Source organism: Giraffa tippelskirchi, chromosome X, assembly GCF_054371585.1.
Source record: "Giraffa tippelskirchi isolate mGirTip1 chromosome X, T2T-mGirTip1v1.2.pri, whole genome shotgun sequence".
Classification (NCBI taxonomy): Eukaryota; Metazoa; Chordata; class Mammalia; order Artiodactyla; family Giraffidae; genus Giraffa; species Giraffa tippelskirchi.
Window position 1 is genome coordinate 5628482 of NC_137289.1, and position 18152 is coordinate 5646633.

Sequence of the window (18152 nt, forward strand, 5' to 3'; positions counted from 1 at the left end):
TGATGACTATTTTATCAGAGAAAAGAGACCCAGCATGCGCATTTCTGATGCTACAAGAACTTGACTGTCACTGCAGGAAAATATATGCATATTTTCAAGTTACATTAGAATTTTCAAATGCTGAGGTGTCTTTTGGATGACATCATGTGATGTCTTCAGGTATCTTCTGGACTTATCTGTTGTAAGGTCACAGGAAACCTTGGCTTGTTGAAAATTAGTTGCTATCACTAAACATGACAGTGAGAAATTCTGCCCATGTTTTCAGACATATCTGAAACCTTCATCCATGAAGATGCAAGAATGAATTGGGCTTATATCCTTGAACAGAAGCACTGTAATTTGTTAACGTTTATTTTGAAGAAGGCACCAGGCCCAGAGGACTGGGCCCAGGCCTGAGGAAATAAATGCAATTCAACATAAGGTAAGAATAAGCGAGAGCGAACCAAAGTCACAGCACTACATCAGATCGAGATCGAGACAATGAAAGTAATGCTTCAGACAAGCTCAGAGACTTGTTGGAAAGTCACACGGACTTGATGTCATGTGGTCATTTGGTAAACACCGAGATTTCCAGGACTGAACATTTTATCCTCATTATCAGCTCTAAAATCAACTACAGCTTCAACTGTATTCAATCATACCTTCAAGAACTTTTGTTCATGTGGCCACTGGAGTCAGTTTTCATCATCAGCAGTCGTACATTTTTATTGTTTGAAAGATGCTGCCAATTTGTATGTGACATGTGCCATTAACACATTAAAAAAGGAAGAAAACGTTTTAAAAAATCTCCTATTCCTTTATCAACTGTTACTGAAATGAAACTTAGAAATAGATAATATTTTCTGAAGTTCTGCTAATAATAAGTAGAGAAACTCTTAAATTTATGTTTGTGAGTTCTGATAGGGGTCCTGCCTCCACCCTGGGTCCGTATGTGTACCATGGACACTGATGCTGACAGCTGGCTTTTAAAATCCCACCACCTATAACCCCAGGGACTTGGTCCTTTATTTCAGATATTTGACAACAAAGTGAGGCTTGTCACTGATTCTGCTGTACAGAACTGATGTGGAAACAAGTGTGTCTCCCCAGCATGGAAAGTATCATTGAACAGCAATGATGCGATAGTCTGTGTGCACATAGACATGGAACTGGGAGGATGTCACCTACAGAACATGTTAAGAGCACAGATGCTCACCAATAATGTGAACAACAGAGCAACATTATTATATCGTCAATAGGTTTGCCAAGGGTATGGTATCCCAAAGACACTTATTCTTACACTTGGCACCTCTAAGAAATATTTAAAAGCCCAATGACTCAAGAGATCAGAAAATGGGCTTTCAATAAAGTGCTTCCAAATCTAAAGATAGGTTTTGGAACTCGTCATTGTATACAAAATAAGCCACACATCAATTCCTTTCCTTTCCTCCTCAGCTTGTAAAAAGAAATATCTGATTCCAAACTATGAATGACACACACCCTGGCACTGGAAGTTTTATGATGAGGCACAGGTAGTGTAATCCCAGCCTTCAAGAACTTGATATAATGAGGGTGACATGAATCAGAAACTCTAAAGTCAACAACATTCAGAGGAAGTTCTTTCAAGGATAAGCAAGTCATAAAGTGATGGATCCAATTCCTTTCAAAATGCAATGTTTACATGAGCAAAGGAAAGACCCATGATGACCGCAGTGAGCATATACCCCAGTTAAAGGACAAAACATCAGTATGACATCATTTTGAAATGGATAGGTCTCTCTAAACTAGCAAAGGTCCCTTTAAAAACAGACAGATTGGCACAGTTTACTTGTGACTTGATAGAAATTGGCACACAGCGTCTGCACAGGAGACTGTTGGTATGACTGACACGCCAGCAGACAGTGGGTCACACAGAATTCCAGCTTAAATCTTTGTCTTTTGACTTGAGCAGCAGATAAAATGAAACTCTTTAGAACTCATGGATTTTTTCACTCCATTACGCTAAATTTAATATTTGGGATTATATTTGATTACATCCAGGTATATGAAGCAAATTTTGAATATTTCTTTCTGAAATTGGCTTGCTGATTTTAGGAAATTACTCCTTGGGTGAAAGGCCAAAACCAGATCTAAATGATGGTACAAATCAAGTGAGGGAAAGGATTCTGACTGATTTCCTGCTGATTCTGAATACCATCCTGTTGACGTTAGGGACCTTGTGATATTACTTGTCTGATTACAGAAGCTGCAGTAATCAAGACACAATACAAGACATACAAGTCTGAAGACATTACAAGTGATCTGCAAGATAATTAATAATTATTCAATATTCTAACAAATTCAAAGTGGGCAAGGATGAAATGGATCATTCCGTTAGAATGCCATTGCCAAGAGTAAGCGCTACATCCTTTGCTAAGTGGAGCAGGCATAGCTGCGGCATTTCGGAATTACTCATTCTTTTTTTTTTTTTTTCTCCGATAGGGTGAAATACACCAACTCTGTGTGGCTATCGAGCTCTGCTTTTCCAAAACCATCATCTGACTTTGCTCTGAAGGGTCCTGCCTGAGCTCTGGTGACTCTGAGAACACCCATACACTGGGCATCGGATTTGGAGGGTAGTTTTAGAGCTTTTTTGAAACTGAGGAGGCAGGGTGAGAAAATAACTGTCTTAAGGTATCCCCATCTTTGTGTTTAATAAATTGCCAACTACCCTTACATGAAAATGGGATCAGTGCTTTTGGAATGGCACCGTGGGGTGGGGGGTAGGGGCTCGTTCACATTCACACTCAGTGCTTTTCAAAGAGGGTCACGGACATTCCAAATACAGTGGTTCTCTTTAAATTCAGAGTTCTAGGAGGAGCAGAAACACATTTTCAATAAGGGTTTTCAGCCATGGAACAAACACAACTCAGCAGAGCTCTGGACCTCAGAATCTGATAACAAAGCCATCAACCCCTCTTCTCTTTCTGAGTCCATGGGTGGTGCTCAGGAACACGTGAGCCACATGGTAGTCAGCTGACTGCTCTGGAAGATTCCATCTGTCGGGCTCAGAGACCCACAGAGATCACAGTGTTTCTCCCCTCTGCCCCTCCTATCAAGTCACAAGCATCAAACCATGCATAGAACAGACGGGTCACAGGGACACCTGAATTCTGGTCAAGGATATAAGGGTTAGAATCGATGAAATTGTACGAGGATCGAGAAAACCTACTGGAAGCATGATCAACCCAAGGCTGCCACCACTGCTTTTTTTTTGCCCTTCATTTTCTGTTTGTCTGCTTCTCCTAAAATAAAATATGTCTAAATATCGATTCTCAGGAAGTGAGAAAACAAACTTTGAAAACCACAACTCAATTGTCAAAATCTACACACATTGCAAAAGTACACCCGAGGTCAGGAAAAGAAATTCTACTGACTCTCAATGTTTACGTGGTTCAGCAATAAATTTCACAAGGTAAATATTCAGTATTCTATTAACAGAATGCCACATTTTCACTCTCTTTTTAGTGACTGAGGGCATACAAAAAGTATAATAAGAAAAGGATTATCTGTCAAAAATGCATCCCACATTGAATTTTCCATAGAATTAACAAAAAGAAGCACCACCCAGATATTATAGAAGAATTTAGTGGCAAATAATTTGCTAAAATATGTCCATTCCAATAACCAGAAATATCTCTTGTGATCATTTTAATGCATGGTTGGAAAAATATTAATTTCCTGTTGATAAATATATACTATGCACTGGAAGAACACCATGTATTATTTCTCCATTCCCTTCAAACAGAAAAGGATGCAAGTGTGTTTAAGAACTTTTAAACTTAACTGGATATAACAAATCTATAATTAGATATAATAAATATGTTACTTCATCTCAAGTTTATTTGGACCATACTATAATTGAATATTTTAACTACTGTTATTCAGAGGCCTATGCATTTAATTTTTGTATAAAATTTATAGAAATCAAAGACAACTGTAGACTACATATCTAAATATCTTCCCTAAAGGAACAAATGAAGCCAACTCATCCTATTTTCTTCAGAAGCACATGTCCGTGAAAGAGAAGCTAGTTATATTAAAGTCATCTTGCTAAATATGGGGCTAATCATAAAAGTCATGGATTCATTAAATATGTACTTTCTGAAACAAACACATTCCACCCACAATTGGAACAGAAAACTAGAATGAATAGTAATATTATTTCACAGCACTACCCTATATCATGCTTTTACCCAACATCAAGGTACTGAGTGAAGAACGAAATATTTCAACATACTGTCGTCATCCTCTTCAGAAAGATTTTGGAGGTCTTGGCCTTCCCCCAACTCCTAGGTCAGGTCAGCATCCTCTCCTTACCCTTTTTGTATTTCTGTTGCCTGGCCTTGATGTGATCCATCCTGCACAACAAAACAGCAGCAGCAATGCCAAGAACACACCCACAGTTACCTACATACTTATGCACACAGCCTACATCCACAGTTACCTATACACTTTTATGCACGCAGCCAAAATTGTGGATAGTGTGGCCAACAGCTGGGACTTGTAGATGGTTGCTTGTTAGCAACAAACGTCTCCTTGTTTCTTTTATTCTCCCAAGTTTTGCATTCTTCTTAAAAAAAAATACTGCCTGCCTCATATCACTGTGAAGATCAAGTGAAAAGATGTATAAATGTGAGAACTGTTTTGTAAATAGCAAGTTGCTACTCAAACATTCTCGAGTGTTCTATCAGACCCCACGACTCTTCTGTGTGTCACATCTAATCTCTTATTGGATCTGGGAAAATGTCTTGTTGTACCTTTTTGTCTGTTTATTCAGGAAATCTATTCAGAAACTGCAGTGTTAAGCTTCATCTCCCACATATGCCCTCTTGAAAAATACTGTTTCTGTTTTTTTTTTAATTAAAAAAAAATTGGCCTTTCTGTGTGGCAATGTGGTACATATACACAATGGAATATTACTCAGCTATTAAAAAGAATGCATTTGAATCAGTTCTAATGAGGTGGATAAAATTGGAGCTTATTATACAGAGTGAAATAAGTCAGAAAGAAAAACACCAATATAGTATATTAATGCACATATATGGAATTTAGAAAGATGATAACGATGACCCTGTATGTGAGACAACAAAAGAAACACAGATATAAAGAACAGACATTTGGACTCTGTGGCAGAAGGCGAGAGTGGGATGATTTGAGAGAATAGCATTGAAACATGTGTATTACCATATGTGAAATAGATTGCCAGTTGAGGTTCGATGCATGAGCCAGGGTGCTCAGGGCCAGTGCACTGGGATGACCCTGAGGGATGGGATGGGTGACACATGTAGACCCATGGCTGATTCATGTGAATGTATGGCAAAACCACTACAATATTGTAAAGTAATTAGCCTTCAATTACGAAAAAAAAATTTTGGCCTCACTGTGCGGCATGTGGGATCTTAATTCCCAGATCAGGGATCAAAAGTCTGCCCCACTCCTGCAGTGGAAGTCTGCTGGATCCCCAAGAAGTCCTAAAACATTTCATTTCCTGGTTTCTTAAAATTCTAAATATATGGCCCACGTTTTAAAACTGATTTAAGTGATATTTCTGCTTTGGGCAGCTTAAATATTTTGTTTATTTGTTTTTATTTAGCAATGATCATTGCCTTCATTCCTTTTTTATTCTGACTTCTCATTTGAGGAAGTGGAAAAATCCAGTGATGTAAATCATAGTAAGAGGTCTCACTTATGGGAAATTAGGAACACATACTACATGTGAGTTCAAATTTGCTATTTCTCTAGAGCTGATTTAGATAGCTAGAAACAGCAATAGTAGTAGCTATACCATATTGTACTTTCATTATTTTATATACCTCATACCTCTGATTATGAAAATAACCATGCCATGGGATAGTGTGATTCATAATGGTAAATATTTTTTGCACAGGGAAAGGAGCTGGGAGACGAGGTCAGGATGGAATGAAGTAGTCTTAGAAACTCAGGGAACTTTCCAGATGGGCTGACAGAGTCTCTCTATTTTCCTGGAGAAAGTGGCTAGGTTTTGACTTCTATGGCCATCAGCTCTTAAACCTGGCCCCAGACATGTGAGGCACTAGCCTTCCTCAGAAGTTTCACTTATTGCTGGAAATTTCACTCTAAGAAAATAATTATTTTCAGTGAGCTAATTAAAAAAAGAAAAAGACTTCTCAGATCTCCTGGGTGGAGTTAGTCCATTACTTGACTTCTCCAGAATGGCCCGGTGGAACAGGAGGCCGTGAGCTAGACATGGAAATGTGGGTGTATTTTTAGTGCCACCTCCAGTTAGTTGTGGGGTTTAAGTCATCTATTACATGCGTCAGCAGCTTCTCCCTAGACTGGACTGTATTATCTCTAAAGATCCTTCTGAAGTGAGAACCCATGTTCCTTCACTTCACCCACAGACACGATGGACTTCTCTCTGAGTTAGTGTTGCTGGGAATGACCCTGTCTCATTCACTAGCTTGTTTAATATTTACCAGGATCAAGCAGAACCGAGTCCTAATCTAAAACAGGAAACTGGAATTCAGAGAGTTTAGAGACCTGCTGGGGGCTCCAGAAGAAGCATCTAAACTAAGGACCTGACACTGGTCTTGCCCATGGCAGCTCCTCCCCTCGCCCCCACTCCTCTATGACCTCCTTTGGACAATTTCCATGTCAGTCGACACAGAGCAAACACCTGGGCAGGTGTGAAGGTCACCACAAATGGCTTCTTCAGGGCTTGGGGCTCCCTAGGAGCCAGGAGCTGGTGGGACAGGATCAGATGAACCCCAAATGAGAGGGAAGTGTCCTTGCTGCCTCTTCAGCTGGTCCATGGACTTTTTTTCCTCCTTGATTCTGGCCTTTACAGCCTTTACAATGGTGGCACGGAAAAGCTCAACCCCTCTAAAGGAAAGCCAGAAACAGAATGAATGAGCATTTTTATCGGTATTGGCCACTTTCCCTGACAACAGTTACTAAGAGAAAACATTTTAGGCGGGCTGCTGCCTGGAGTCTCTGGGTTGGGGCTGGGGGTCCCAAGTCCCATCTAGAAGCCCCATCCCCGTGGATGGACTCACACAGCCTCCATCCTTCCCTGGGGAGAGGGGCTCCTCCGGCTACACTCTGAAAGGTAACAGGTGAGTATTTTTTCTCTATCTCCAGGAGTTTCTCCTTAAAATGGAGGCAGCAGGGGGGTGGGGGAAGATGGACTAGACTGTGGACCAACATGGTCTCTGCTTCTGTTCTGACTCAGGAGGCCCTAAGGAGATACTCCAGGACTGAGGTCTGGACCAAGGAGCTCAATGTCCAGTCTGTCTTTGAACTTCAAGAGTATCCTAGTCCTGGTAAGGTGTAACTCCCTCCAGAGTCTTCCTCTTTACTCTTCTGTTCTAGATCTTAAAGCCTTGGATCACTTTTCCTGGAAGGAATGTGTCTTAATTCCTTGTGGGTTTTACAGGAAAGCTCAGACAGCAGGCTGGGTGCAATGTCACTTCCCAGTAGGCTTCTTAGGAGAAATCCCTTGATTCCACAGCCTGACCCACCTGGATGCCAGGATCTTCAAGGCTTTTGTATTCACCACCACATGCAGGCAATAGTAACTCATGAACACTCTTCTCTGCAGCAGGAGGAAGGCAAAGCATATGCTGTCCCAAATGATCCCCACCTCCCCACTGAGCAGTTTACATGAGGAGTCATCATCAGCTGGGGGAGGGGAAAAGAAAAGGAAAAAAAATTAAAATGAATACTCATCTTTATTGTTTTATAATCTCTGTGATATGATTGCACAGACACACGAGCAAACTTCCGAGGCATTGAGTCCCTGTAAATGGATTTATTCGCAACCAAGGGCAAAAACTTCAAGTCTGGTAACAGCACCAGTTCAGAAGGCTGACCACAAGTGAGCTCTGGATACTCTAGGGCTCAGGAGGAAAGGCCAGGGAGAAATCGCATCTGTTTGTCCCAACACCAGAGGGAATCCTGGCACAAACAAGACATGTTCTGGGAATGGGCCCTTCCCAGGGTGACTAGCCGAGTAGCTACAGTCTACTGGAAGAAGAGGTGCCAACAGCATGTCTGACCCCCCAAGTCAGAACAAGCTCTAGTGCTTTCTTTATCCTCCGACTGGAAGGCAGGGCAGGGCAGGGATGGGGATGGGGGTGGGGGAGAGCCAGATTCCAGGCCCTACCGAGAACAGAGGACAGTGGCACTGTCCATGGTGCTGACCCAAGAGGCACAGGGTGGGAATGGGAGTCCTGCCTCCATCAGGAAGGGAGTCTAACAGCAGACATTCTGCTGTTCCTCCCAACTGTCCACCCAGTGGGCCTTCTCTGAGCTTCAGGGTGGGGGCTCTGTAGGCAGAGCTCCTCTGATGACCCACCCAGCAGCCATAGGTGTGCATGGGCATCTGTGACCCTTCCTATCATAAATACAGGAAGTCCAGGCAGTTGCTAAAGACCTGCTTGGGGAGAGGGATGGGATGTTTGTAGAAGAAGATAAAAGATTATCTTGGGGGTGGGGGTGTCCTGACCACAGATACCCTGGCGGCACCAGCCCACAGCTCCATGAAGACACTGAGTTGGGCGTCTCTTCATCTCCTTCCTTCAGGGGTTTTGGCCCAGATATTTAAATTAGAACACTACTTCTGCCCTCCCTTCTCTGCCCCTCCATTCCCAAATCTGCTTTTCATACTCATGCATTTTGTATCCCTTGACTGTGCAGGCCAAGCTGAATGCTTGGATCAACCAGCAACTATTTTGAACCAATTTTTCAATACAGCCACATGCTCCTATCTGAAAACAAATGGGAAAGGAGTATCCTGAAACTCTGCACCCAGAAAACAAGGTTGATGTCTTGCAATCCCAACACATGCAGGAATTCCCCACAACTCAGTGCTCTGATGGCTCCTGAAATCCAGCCCCACCCAGTAAAGTGCTTGATGTTTCACTTCTGGGAGTTAAACCCAAGGAGCAAGGAGGAGAAGCCTCAGCATGATGCTCTCTGCACTGGGGAGTATCTCTCTTTTCAAAGAGGATACTTAGAGCATCATAGGAACAAGCCTGACTCTGCAATAGCCAATGGGTGAGCACTAATCCAGGATTCAGATTTGGGCAGAGACAAACCTGGACAGCATATTAAAAAGCAGAGACATCACTTTGCTGACAAAGTCCATATAGTCAAAGCTATGGTTTTTCCAGTAGTCATGTATGGATTTGAGAGTTGGACCATAAAGAAGGCTGAGCACTGAAGTATTGATGCTTTTGAGTTGTGGTGCTGGAGAAGACTCTTGAGATTCCCTTGGACAGCAAGGAGATCAAGCCAGTCAATCCTAAAGGAAATCAACCCTGAATATTCATTGGAGGTACAGATGCTGAAGCTCCAATACTTTGGTCACCTGATGTGAAGAGCCAATTCATTGGAAAAGACCCTGATGCTGGGAAAGACTGAAGGCAGGAAGAGAAGAGGACAACAGATGATGAGATGGTTGGATGGCATCACTGACTCAATGGACATGAGTTTGAGCAAACTCCCTGGGTGACAGTGAAGGACAGGGAAGCCTGATATGCTGCAGTCCACGGGGTCTCAAGGAGTTTGACAAGACTGGGCAACCAAACAGCAACAATAGCAAAGTGAAGACCAGTTCTGAAACCCGGGTTTACAGAATGAATGAGTGGATTTCACAGTTACACACTTTCCAGGAACAGCTCTTGGGAAGGACCAGCTCCAAGGCACCAGTCTCTGCCCATTGGACTGGCTTCAGGAGAAAGGATGACCTCCTGTCCTGCCTTACCCCCTCCCTGACAACTCTCAACATCACCCCACGGCAAACATGCACTGCTGGAGTCCAACTGAGGAATAAAAATTACTTTTACTACCAACTAGAAACTTAACCATTCACATGGACTGGAGAAAAAATAAATTCTTCAAAGACACACTCATGGTTACATAGACTTGGCTTCCCCATATCTGTAAACACAGCAATACATGTGCCTCCCCCACCCCAAGTCAAATGCTTTCCAGGAGAATTGCCTGGCGAGCTCATCTTTAAGTGCCAGGAAGGGGAGAAGCAGGCAGTCATACATCACTGTTCTTTTATTTTTATTTTAATTAATTTTTAATTGGATAATTGCTTTATAATATTGTGTTGGTTTCTGCCATACATCAACATGAATCAGCCATAGGTATATGTATGTACCCTTCTTCTTAAAACTCCTTCTCACCTCCCACCCCATTCCACCACTGTTCTTCTAATGCTCTGTCAGTTACAGCCATGAGCAGCAGGCCCTGGGATTGAGTTTAAATCAGAGCTAGAGGTGGATTAACTCCTTCAGCTAGTGAAAGGTCACTGTTTAATTTCTTGACAGAATACATAGTTTAAAAGGTATCTTTGTGGCCTAAAATTTTCATGGGACTCTGGGATGACCCATGGGCAGTTTATCTACTAGGAAGAGGGCACACTGTGGCCTGGAAGGCAGAAATTTAACAGAGAACCAGCCACGTTCTGTGGACAGGAGGTGTTGGTCTCCATCCTGAACCATCTTAGCTGTTTTTAAGTCAAGACGCCAGTGCTTAGAGCAGCTATGAAGCTCCTGTGTCCACCCATGCATCAGGGCACCATAAAACACCTGCACCTTTGGGGGCCTGTTCCTCCCATCTGTACCCCACACTGTGTGGTGGAAAACCTTGTCCATTCTATCAATATTTACACTTGCATGGTGCTTTCCCGGTAAGAAAGTTGGTTTCAGCCAAGAGAATATAATTTGTGAAGACATCCCATGACTATTTCAACTCATAAAGGGCCACATGCAGCCTGTCCTGGAGTGATATCCAATTGTTTCTCAGAAGGGATAGATTTTAATTGAGAAAATACATTTTAGAGGGTTTTTTTTTTTTTTTACACTACAAATACATATTCTCTTGTCCTTGAGAGGGTAGAAGTGAGCAAAAAGGATTCTGCTTAAAACAGTAAAACAAGGAGTAATAAATGGTCATTCCAATTCTGAGTTTGCCAGCATCCTATTTGGGGCTTTTAAGAGAGCAGCATGAGGGGCCAAGGGCTTTCCGTAACCACCCAATGAGTCATTTGCTCTGAGGCTTGGACCGCAAATATGTTACATGGCACGAGCCACTTACTGACAGTATGTTTTTCGTTGTGATCACAAAGATGTTGTAAGCGATCAGCCAGTCCCAGTAGCACAGGATGCTCTTGATGGGTTTCAGCAGCAAGTCAATCCCGAAGAGGAGGATGTAGGAGGCCACCATGTAGCCCATGCAAAAGATGCTGATGTGGGTTGTCCCAGTGATGAAGATGATGGTGAGCATGAACCAGAAGAGGTAGCTGAAGATGACCACCATGGATATGTCCAGGTACGACCTGGACAACAAAACCAAGAGACAACACAGACTGCAGCACAGACAAAGTTGGAAGATTCTAGTCGAGGAAGGGAATGCATTCACACATCCTCCTCCTGACTTGGCCTGGAGGCACAGGCCAGACAGGCACTCTGATCACTGGCTGGTCCACGCACAATTTTCACCCAGTTAGTGATGGACAGAGTGGTACATTGTGAAAACGCCGTGTGCGCTTTTATTGTCATCAAACTGGGGCCAAACTTCCCATAAGCAGCAACGTTCTCTGCCTACTACCTGAAGAGTCAGACATGACTGAGCGACTACCACTTTCACTTTTTTACACACCGACATGGAGCTTGCAGGCTCTGTAAGCACTCTCTCTGCACTTCCCTGGGCCGAGCCAAGATCCCTTCTGTGGGACCACTCCTCACTCTGCAGACAGGCAGATGCTCGGGCCCGTCCTCCCCCAATGATGGAGCTCCGGGAGCTTCCCCAGCTGGGTATCAGCTGACAGACATCGTGCCTACAAGCCGTGTCTTATATGGATTCATTTGCTCAAAGGCTCTCAGCTTTGGAGGCTTTGCTTTGGTTGTTTCTCTTCCCAAGTTTGGGGAGAAGCACAGAAGCACCAATTGTGCTATCAGATACTTGATAACTGAGTTGTTATTTTGTGGGAGCTCTTAAATCGTCTCTGATAAAATAGGTGTTACACTGTTTGCAGTGTGGTTAGGGAATAAGTGTTCCCTAGAAGAATGCTGGTGATGGACAGGGTGATGGAGTTGGTGATGGAGAGAGAAGGCTGGCATGATGCAGTCCATGGGGTTGCAAAGAGTCAGACATGACTGAGTGACTGAACTGAACTGAGAAGAACACTGTCACAGAAGTGGACTTTTGGATCATACTCTTCTTAGACTAAAATATTCAACACTTTTGAATAGTTCCATGATTTTTCTCTAAACTATGTTTCACTCATCCTTGATGTCACACACACTGGAGAGTGCATAAGATGTGGGTGTTTCTCAGCATCCCACGCACACAGACAATGTCAGTGATTCAGTCCTGGTGGGATCTGAACACCCATAGTCCTCCCGACGTGTGACTTGAAGTCAGCAGAACTAGGCTGCTGGCATGTTTGAGTGTGAGTGTATGTGTCCTTGTGTGCACATGTTTGTGCACTGTGGGCTTTCCATCCATTTCCCTTCCCTGCCTGCAGCTGTGAATCCCCTTGTAGGAGCCCCAGCCCTCACTCCTCAGCCTGACCTGCTTTAGGTTCAGAAATCATAAAACTAAGCCTATGGGAACAGCATGGAAACACCAGCCAACATGCCCCAGGGAGGACCTCCAGGGCCCCTGGGAGTGCGTGAGGCCCTGGCTGTCCTGGGATTCAGGGGCATCTGCTCTCCAGACCTGCCCTGGGCATGGCCACGGAGGACAGAGGATAACAAGGAGGTTTGGCCTCCAGATCACTGAGCCATCTAGCTCTGGGATTCTTCGCTTCATGGTGCAATCAGCGGGTCAGTGCCCAGGAAAGGCAAGGGAGCTGGAGGCATGGACTTCGGGGTGACACCTTCTCAGGGGCTGCCCGTGGGTGGCCGCATTACCTGCATTGGATGAATTCGGGCACTGGGTTATGTTGGCTGAATGAGGCCGCGTCCAGGTTCATGCAGATATCTACGTTGTCACCTGCCACAATCCGTATGGCAGCCTTATTCTCGTCCTCAAAGATCTGTCATTGCAGCGAGGCACACAGGAACAGCATGAAATCATCTGGTGGAACAGAAGCATCTGTGGTCTGGCCTCGTCCTTCCAGCTACCCTGTCCAGTCTGTAGGTCTATGTCTGCAGTGGCAGCAAGAAGCAACTGCTTCCCCCAGACCAGGCCCGTCCACCCCCACCACACTCCCCCTAGAAGGTGGGTGCATACAGGTGTGTGGGGCTGGATAGTGGGGGTATGTAACAGGAGATAAAATTACTAAAGTGAAAAAAGTGTTTGGAATGCTAACATGGTATTAACTCTGCAGACATAACAGGGCCGACCATCCTGTCCAGACTATGTGCAGGGGTGCGGTGTGGGGGAGGGGGGCAGGAATGCACCACAAGGGAAAGATGAGCAGGCGGGACCCCAGCTCCCCCCTTACACAAGAGGAACACAGGGTTGGGCCAAACAATGAAGTCAGGGAAGTACAGCCACTTGACGATGCTGTCATTGAAGCTGGTGCTCTTGAACCTCCAGGGGTAGTCTGCAGGGGGTGGGGTGGGAGGAGCCGGTCAGGGAGCCCCTCATGCCCTTGAGTTCCCCTCTTTCCAGTGCCAGCACTGGTGGGGGGGGTACTCATCTCGGCAGGGGGCAGGGGGGATGCTGATGCAGATGAAATACTGGAAGGTGATGATGCAAGCCAGGAAGCAGCAGTACTTGGGTCAGATCTCAGTGATGGCCTTCCTCCTGTGCCGGTACAGGACGGCAATCAGCCAGCAGGCGTGAATCATGGTGTAGAAGTCTATTCGCTGGCTGATCACGTTAGCTGACATGAGGAAACAGATCTGCATGAGGATGAAAGAGGCAAAAAGTCGGCTTTACTTGGAAGGGGAGTGGCATCAGTGGGCAGCCCTCAGGGGCGGTGGAGACCCGTGTTCCTGGATGAGTTCTTCACCTGCTCTGCCTCTGCAGTGTGTTTTCATCATGAAGACAGAAGACTGACCAGGTGGCCGTCAATAAGAACCACTGTTCCAAGTACTGAGGGCAGACCTCCCACACTATTCAGGTCAAAACAGTCTGCTCTGGCTGAGGTCATACATTCAGAAGGCATTGAACAGACACCCAGGCAACTGTAAGACTGGGCGTCCTGAGAAGCCGTGTCCACAGCTGCAGAGCAGGGGACAGGCACTGAGTCCTGGAGATTCTCCACCAGGCCAGGGAACCCTGCCATGGACGTTCTTCCCCCTCAGCCCCCCAGATTCCAAGGAGACAGAAATCAGGGTGTGGAGACATGCCACAAAGCCCTAGTGGCCACCTGGCTGAAAGCAGCCACTGGAATTTTCAGAGAAAAGAGAAAGAGAACAGGTCAGTAAGGAAACTAACCTCCAGACCAAACTTGTGGAAGAAGTAATTGATGAAATACTTGACACAGTTAACAAGTCCATCATCCAGCTGGAGTCTTATGATGTTGTGGAAGATGGTTTTAGACACAAGGGTTGAGAGGTTGTTCCGACCTTGGTAGTACTCCTGATGGCGGTAGATGGTGACCTTGAAGACAAGAATGGCCAGCATCAGCAGGTTGTTCTGGAAAACAAGGAAAATACACGTGATGTTACATGGTCATTTACAGTCTCCTCAAAAAGCCATCTCATTTCACTGTGGATGTCTAAAAGGACAGTGTGTGATCAGATCCCACATCCATGAAACAGTCTTGACTTTAATGCTCATTTTCCCTGTTTTGTGGTAACAAGGGTAGAGTCATCTCCAGTTTGAAAATCAGGTAATTTTTATGATAACAGGATTTAGAACCTCTACACCAATGACTGGCAATGGTCACGCCAGATCCAGAAAAAGTACCACCGAACCAGACAGCTGGGTCCAGTTACTCAGAAGGGTTGTCCAGCCTTCTCTTCAATGAAATGTGAGAAACTCTTATACAGCATCCTACAGGGACCCTGGGAAACAGACTGAGCTGTAGACTGGGGCTCAACTTAGCAAGTTTTGAACACAGCACCTCGGAAAGCTGGCTAGAGAGAGCAGTAGAGTGAAAAATATGCTGATCATACTACAAAATAATAATATAAAATAGGTGACATTTATGTGCCAGACACTATTCTAATCACCCCTTACAAATATGAGTTGGTTTTATCCTTGTAACAGCTCTTAATGGTAGACATCATTTGTATGTTACAAACAATATTGGTCATATGAGCAAAAAACCAGAAATCTACACAAGAGAGAGAGGAGATGCTTAGTACACTTTCAGACTCCAGGAGTTGAGTACAAAGGCTTTAATTACATCATCAGCATAATTCATCAAAGTAAAATGCTCAAACTATCCATCATAGTAACATGTGAATAATCTGAACTATATTGCTTTCCTTATGTTTGTTACAACTATTTGCAATCAGAATTCATTTCTCAAAGACAGGCTCTTTATATGTAGTTACTTCTAAACATAATAGATGCCATTGATTAAAATCTGTAGAATTTAGATAGCAAACATTTTTTGTCATGCTACACTTCTCAGAAATAATTACTCTGACCATTGGTGTAATTTACTCAATATTTTTTCTTTGTGCCTACAAGACATCATTCTATGTACCCTGTTTTGAAGTTTGTTTTTTTTTTTTTTCAACATTATATTTTGGATATCTTTCAGTGTCTGATAACATCATCAATCTACCTCAGTCTTTGAGTGGTTTCATAACATTCCAGTGAATATATTTGTCATACTCTATTCAACGACTCTCAAATTACTCAGCTGATTTCTTTTCAGCACAATTCAATACCGATTTTAATACTCAGCCGTGTGTTTTGGAGGTGACTGCAAACCCCACATAAGAGGATAAGGCTGCTCTCAAAGGTGAGGTGAGTGGTCTCTAGGCAAAGGGCTGCAGACGTGAACTTGGCAGAGGCAACGCTAATGATGAGGAAGCCTTACCCTGAGGTAGACGAGCAGAGGAGATGACTTCCTGAGGCCCATCCATTCCATAGGGTCGATGTGTACGCTGTAGAGCAGAGACTTGTTCAGCTGGTGCAGGAGTATGTTCGTCTGGTTTTCATTTGGCTGAAAAGAAGAGAGAAAGGAGTAAGAGACGGCCCCACAGTCAGGAGAGTTCAGACTAGACTCCTTTAGCTTTGAGCAAAGGGACTCAGGGATGGGGAGGGAGGACCCACTTCAGAGGGAGTCAGTATCAGGAGAGATGGGGCCAGGACGCCTCCAACTCACTGAGCCGACGAAGGCCTGATGGCGAGTGCTGGAGGATGTGGGTCCACCGAGGTCTGCCTCCCTTCCCTGAAGGCCAGGCAAGGAGATCCCCCATCTCTGAGGCTCACCAATGAACAGTGCACAGAGAAGTTCTCAGGCTTGATGGTCTGCACCTGGTACAGCATCTTACAGACGATGATTACACATGTCCAGATGGTGCAGACACTGGAGGCCAGACGGCGGAGCTTGGTGTATGGCAGAGTGAAAGCCCAGGAAATCAGAAACATGTAGTTGAACAACACGTAGAGACACCTGAGAACACAAAATTGGAAATGTGAACAAAAATGTGTCACATGGCACAACATCTAGAAACCTAGATGTTTTTAGGCAACTTGACTGATTCACTTCCTCTGAGCTGAGCAAAGGCTGGCTGAGCTCCTCTTCTGTACACAAAATGGCCATGGGTGTTAAGATATACATTTTGTATGCAGACAGGTGTACAACCAGGTGATGTTAAGTAACGTCACAACGGGAAACTACAGAGGTGAACAGGCTTCTGGAAGGACACCCAGGGGGTCCTTGGCCCAACCTGGAGCTTCAGGAACCTCTCCTGGGAGAGAACACACCTGAGCGGTGCCCTCTAGCTGTGCGGAATTCAGACATACCCACGCTGGGTGGGCATGCGGCACACAACCACATCTATGAGTCAGCATCTGTCTCTGCCCCATCTGCGCTCAGCGTGGGGACCTTAAGTCCAAGTGGCCTGGGGCTCCAGCTGGAGCAGATGCCTGGCTAGGTCTGGCCTGAAGACAGAACGGCGTCACTTGCCTTCTTCATGGACACCCAGATGATGAAGGAGGACATAATCTTGACGATGTGCAGCTCCAGGATCCACCATAGGAACGTCTGCAGCTGGTAGAGGCCCTCCAGGAACTGCAGGAGCAGCACTGTGAGGTGGTCGATCACCAAGTGCCAATTGTTCCTCAGATCTGCAAGGCAGGACGCATGACTGTGAGTGGAGACCTGGCCTGTATTGACAGTTCCTTTGTCCCTCTGATCTGCAAGGCAGGACATGTGTGCAGCTGTGAGTGGAAGCCTGGCCTGTACGGATTGTTCCCACAGTTTCTAGCTCACTGCCCGGGTCAAGTATATACTTGAGCATATATTGAGTATATATTTTATTATATACTTATATACTGAGTATATATTCTATTCACTTGGAGCAAGTCAGCGTTTTGTTTCCTCCACCTGTGAGCCAGCATCTGAGCGGCTCCTGGGCGGGCAGCTTACCTGATGTCTCCTCCTTCTCTTCATCCTCCTTGTCCTCCCTCATCCTTGGCCTCGTGCTCACTGTGCCTGCCAGGCTCGCCCTTCTTGGCTTTTGCAGGGAATCCCCCCGGTGTCCCCTCCCCAGGCCCAGCCAGCTGCTAGACTTCCGCTACCTCCAGGCTGGCGGTCAGCTTCATCATGGCAAGGTCCAGGCTTCACTCGGGTGGGCAAGCCTGTTGGCAGAGAGCAGTCAAGTCAGGGGGGAAGGGCGTTGGGAGCTGAGAGTGAGGGGCACGTGGAGGAGGATGAACAAAATGGAAGTCACTACGCAGCCTGGCATGTGGGCTTGTTAGCATCTGGTCACTTTTTATTTTTTTAAACCTCTTTCTAGAAAATGAACTATAAACTCAGGTTTGGTGAGCTCTTCCAACACAGATTCTAGTGATGAGTCAGTCATGAGAGCTATCAACACCTAAACTTGACATTTTTTCCCTCAGGAGAAAATGGTCAGAGTTTAGGATGGAGAAGCATGAAATGATATCATGTAGAGCAAGCATTTCATGGCTTCACAGGGGGACTTACTCATTGTGGTGGATTGGTAAGTTTTTCTTGATGCTGCTCAAAGTAATGGAAATAGAAAGAAAAACAA

The 18152-nt window shown here is 44.9% G+C and overlaps 1 protein-coding gene and 1 pseudogene across 2 annotated transcripts in view; one reads left to right on the top strand and one right to left on the bottom strand.

The window, feature by feature from the left end:
• LOC145536642 (uncharacterized) overlaps positions 1 to 18152 on the top strand; it is a 169838-nt gene that overhangs the window by 96275 nt on the left and 55411 nt on the right. The gene's annotated exons all lie outside the window — the stretch shown is intronic.
• Positions 1 to 18152, bottom strand: part of LOC145536644 (piezo-type mechanosensitive ion channel component 2-like) — a 79646-nt pseudogene that overhangs the window by 31808 nt on the left and 29686 nt on the right. Inside the window, exons 2-15 of the transcript XR_014075942.1 lie at positions 17525 to 17716; positions 17046 to 17223; positions 16363 to 16546; positions 15968 to 16093; positions 14407 to 14607; positions 13666 to 13868; positions 13466 to 13569; positions 12930 to 13095; positions 11110 to 11350; positions 8672 to 8768; positions 7521 to 7680; positions 6793 to 6882; positions 4259 to 4379; positions 3191 to 3263 (exon numbers count right to left, since the gene is read on the bottom strand). The product of XR_014075942.1 is annotated as a piezo-type mechanosensitive ion channel component 2-like (transcript). The remainder of the gene's footprint in view (positions 1 to 3190; positions 3264 to 4258; positions 4380 to 6792; positions 6883 to 7520; positions 7681 to 8671; positions 8769 to 11109; positions 11351 to 12929; positions 13096 to 13465; positions 13570 to 13665; positions 13869 to 14406; positions 14608 to 15967; positions 16094 to 16362; positions 16547 to 17045; positions 17224 to 17524; positions 17717 to 18152) is intronic.